The sequence below is a fragment of the Hibiscus syriacus genome, unplaced genomic scaffold (assembly GCF_006381635.1).
Source record: "Hibiscus syriacus cultivar Baekdansim isolate YM2019G1 unplaced genomic scaffold, ASM638163v2 tig00110602_pilon, whole genome shotgun sequence".
NCBI classification, from domain to species: domain Eukaryota; kingdom Viridiplantae; phylum Streptophyta; class Magnoliopsida; order Malvales; family Malvaceae; genus Hibiscus; species Hibiscus syriacus.
The window spans coordinates 1,713,686-1,718,255 of NW_024062798.1; positions in this window are offsets into that span (position 1 = coordinate 1,713,686).

Here is a 4,570-nt window from a genome sequence, read left to right on the forward strand (position 1 = left end):
TCGGGGTTTTATCTGGGATAAATCGCAGATAAGATCGGGGATTAATCTGGTGAATTGGGATACGGCGCGCTCTTTTATTGCCATGTGTGGTTTGGGGTTTAAGCACCTAGAGAAATAGAATGATGCTTTTTCTATAATGAAATTTGCTTTTAACCTGGTGGTTCAGCCTAATCAGTTATGGGCGAGAGTGCTTCGTTCCAAATACAAATGGGATGGAAGTACTCTGAAAGACATTTCTTGGATAAATTGGTCAAGATTATGGAAAGGGGTGAGTTTGGCCTGGCCTTGTGTTCGGTCTAGCTTGGTGTGGATAGTAGGTGATGATTCTTCAATAGAATTCTAGTATGACTCAAGACTAAGCGATGTTGGTCCGTTAAAAGACTATGTGCCGAATGATGTGGAAGTTGATATCTTGCCAAGGACTATGATTGTGGACATAGTTGATGAGAATAGGGATTAGAATTGGACGTTAATCAATCGATTCATTCCTTATGAAATTCTCCTTAGATTACATGCGACTTTGCCTCCCACATGACCCAAATCGTGGACAAGTCTGAATGGAAATGGACTCATAATCCAGTTTTTACAATCAGATCGACATATGAGATTCGAACTGAAGGCAATGTTGTTTTTGGGGATAAGTTTTGGACCACAATCTCGAAATTTTGGGTGTTGCTGATGGTGAAGGTCTTGTTGGATATATGAAGTGCAAAACTACACCGTTAGCATTGACTGGAAATATAACCAGTAATTAAAAGGAACAAATTCGTAAACCGTGTCGTGGTAAAAACCACTGCCTTAGAAACGAATTCGCCCCGATGTGTGTAATCGCTGCAGTAGGCGGATCGTCCCCCGAGGTTAACACGGTCGCTCCGAATTTCGTACACCCGAAACCGGAGTGGACTGCTGGTGGTATTGCTTTTCTGATTGGAAAGCACTCACAGAGAACTCACAGAGAGAATTGTAGAAAACACTTTTGTAAGTGAATTGTGAATGTTTGAGAGTGAGTTGAGAAGCTGAATATAACCCTCTATTTATAGGCTATTTATAGGCTAGAAATAGGGTTAAAATCGTCCATAAAATTTCAAGATTAAATCTCTTCTTTTGTAACAGCTGAAACGTCTAGATGAACCTGACTCAAAAATAGTCCAGGTTCATTGTATCATTGTTCAGCTGTTATAACTCCCGAAATTATATCATGTAACCCATGTAATTAAATCAAATAACTCCTGATATTAACAGCTTGTCTCCTCTGTACAAAGCTGGAAATCAGTCCAGATACATCTTAACGTTTTTGATTTAATTTAGGAAAAGCTGTTTAATTTCTGATAACTCTCATAAACCAGCTGTTATCATTTGAAATTAAACAGTCCTCAGCAGCCTATAAATATCAGTTGAAATCTTTCATATTTTTCCATTTGTTTCTTTCAAAGAGAAATTCCTCTAAAAATATAGTATCCGCGCGGACGTGTCGAAGACACGTATTACCACGACCACGACCACGACCACGACCACGACCACGACCACGAGTCGAGACGGAGTTGAGACGGACGGCGGCGACGGTGCGCGAGAGTCCCCTTGTTCTCTATCACTCAACAAGGAAGTGGGAAAGCCAAGCCTTAAATACTATTCCCAATAGTGTTTCCAATACTATGTGGGATTGAGCATTACCAACAGGTCTTTCTATGGATGATGGCTTGCGATAGACTTCTGACTAATAAGGAGTGCATGAGAAGGCATATCAGTAGTTTTTCGAGTTGTGGTGTTTGCGCTTCCGACGCGGAATCTGTTGATAAGTTGTTTCGGACTTGCCCGACTGCTTTGGAGGTGTGGAAGCGTCTTGTCCGCCCAAGTAAGTTTTCGAAATTTTTAGCGATGAATGTTAGAGACTGGTTGGTTATGAACCTTGCAAATCCAAGCCTTTTTGTGATCAATGATACGGACTGGGATTTGTTATTTGGAGCAATTCTGTGGAACCTTGGAAATACAGAAATTTATGTGTTTTCGATAACTCCAGATTGGGAGTTTATTCCATTTTTGAACAAAGCAAAAGCAAGCAAGCTGAAGGTATTAGATTCCTTGCAGCATGTGTGCATCGTAATAATTTGGTACATCCAGGGAATATGGGTGCAATTGCGTTGGAACGGCCACCAGATGATTTCTTGAATCTTAAAACCGATGGGGCTCGAGATGTGTCGGGTTATGCCTCTTGTGTGTGTGTGTGGGGGGGGGGGGTGTTGCGTAATAGCAGGGGAGAATGGATATTCGGCTTTGCTCGAGCTGTGGGTATAAGCTTGGTCTTAGAGGCAGAGCTTTGGGGAGTTCTTGAAGGTTTGAGGAATGCTTGGAATTTTGAGGCTAGACGAATTATTATTGAAGTTGATAATGGTGAGGTATACAGAATGTTGCAGCAGATGAAGGGGGAGGAGCTTCTCTCACCATTTCACGACATATAGAGGAGTTATTGGAAGGAATTGGAGAGTTTGTTTTTCATAGGTGCGGCGAACAGCGAATCGACTTGCTGAACAGGTGACTAAGTTGGTTCAACCGGATGACTTTGAAAGAATGAGGTTTCATTCTGCTCCGTTGGTTAGGACTGTAAATGAACTGAACGTTCAGCGAACCGTTCATGAACCGTGCGGCGGGAAGTTCGTTTATGTGCGTTTATTTATTAAATGAACGAACATGAACAAGATTTTGTGTTCGTTTAATTAAATGAACGAACATGAACATAGGTCTCGTTCGTTCATTTACGTTTGTGAACGTTCGGTTATGTTCGTTCGGTTATTTTCATTTATGTTCGTTCGATTATGTTCGTTTATGTTCTTTCATTTATGTTTAACCCAATCTTCTTAAATCAATTTTGGTGACCAATTTGTAAGTATCTTAAAAATATTAATTAATCTGATATTCTGATAACCAACTCTATAATTAACCCAATTTATTTGGAAACGATAGCTGAAAGCTTCAAAACAATTTATATTATAATACAATCTGAAGTTTTACAGGTTTGTTTTCATCTCTTTCTCTGTTTTATTTGGCTTAATAGTTGATATGTAAAGTTATTGCGGGTATCATTACATCTAAAACTCAAGAAAACATCATACTTCTTTCTAGAAATAGATGGGAAGATAAATGTAACAATCAGAAGTATATGAGCATCAATAAAGAGAAAAATATATAGAATTTGTCAGAAAACAAAACAAAGGTTTCTATGCAATTTCTGAAAAAGAGTGTAATAGCGGAAGTAATGAGTTTTACAGGAAGAACCCATTAATAAGTAGTAAAAACACTTTGACAATGAACTTTTGTTTTCATAGTTCTTGTGTGACCTTTAGTTGTGGAGTACACTTTAGGTACGTTAAAATTTTGAATGGTGGTTTAACAATAATATCAGTTACGATTTGTAGCATCGAAGGGATTTCGGATCTACGTTATTGTCTTGTAGCCCAATTTGTACCGTTCGAAATCTTCATGCTGTTAAATTTTTTACTCTGCCAACGTAAATGACCATTATTAACAAACCTCACTAAATTCTGATATTAATGTCATAAAACTTTTAACCGGCAAATTTATTAGAATAACGTAGTGTAAAATGATTGTTCATATGTAATCATGGACCACTAAGATAAATGTTATAGCGTTAAATTAAATTCGTGTGAATCATTTAATATTTTTAAAAGATCGATCGAAATATTTGATATCTTCAAACATTTCATCACTGCTAATCAGTTCTTACGCTATTTATCACTGTAGATTTGGTTGATTTGCATTGTCGACTATTTTTCATGAAAGAACAATGGAAGGTAGAGTCTCCAACGTTGATGTTCGTGTTCATTTATGTTCATGTTCGTTTATGTTCGTTTATTTATTAAATGAACGAACATGAACAAGTTATATTCCTTAATAAACGAACATGAACAAAAAAATTTTTGTTCGTTTATGTTCGTGTTCGTTTATGTTCGTTTATTTATTAAATGACGAACATAAATATACCTTCGTTCATGTACGTTCGGTTCATTTACATGCTGTACAAGGAATTTTAGCTACACATTGCTTCGATTAATAGGCTGCCTTAAAGCCTCTTTGTTTACCAAAAAAGAACTAATCTTACTTCTATAAAACAATATTATATAATATACAAACAAAACTTGAACTCAACAAACAGGGGCAGAGTCACAACTTGGTGAGCGAAGACACGTGTTTAACTTAAAATTTAAATTTTTTTCGATTAATTACTTATTTTATTGATGGTACACACCCTAAAATATGATTTTTTATTAGTTATTTATTTTACAGACGATGCTCATCCTAAAATTTTATTTGTACTCATATTATTTAAAAGTTTTATGTTGTTAACATATGTGTGTTCACTCTGAAAAATATTTTTGGATCCGCCATTGTCGAAACATCAACCTTACTGTTAATCAAACCAAAATGATGTTGATAGTGGTTAGGGTTGTAAACGAGCCGAGTCGAGTTCGAGTATTATTGAACTCGACTCGAAAACTCTAAAATGAAACTCGATTCAACTAAAAAATTCGCGAGCCTAAAATTTTCATGCTCGAAT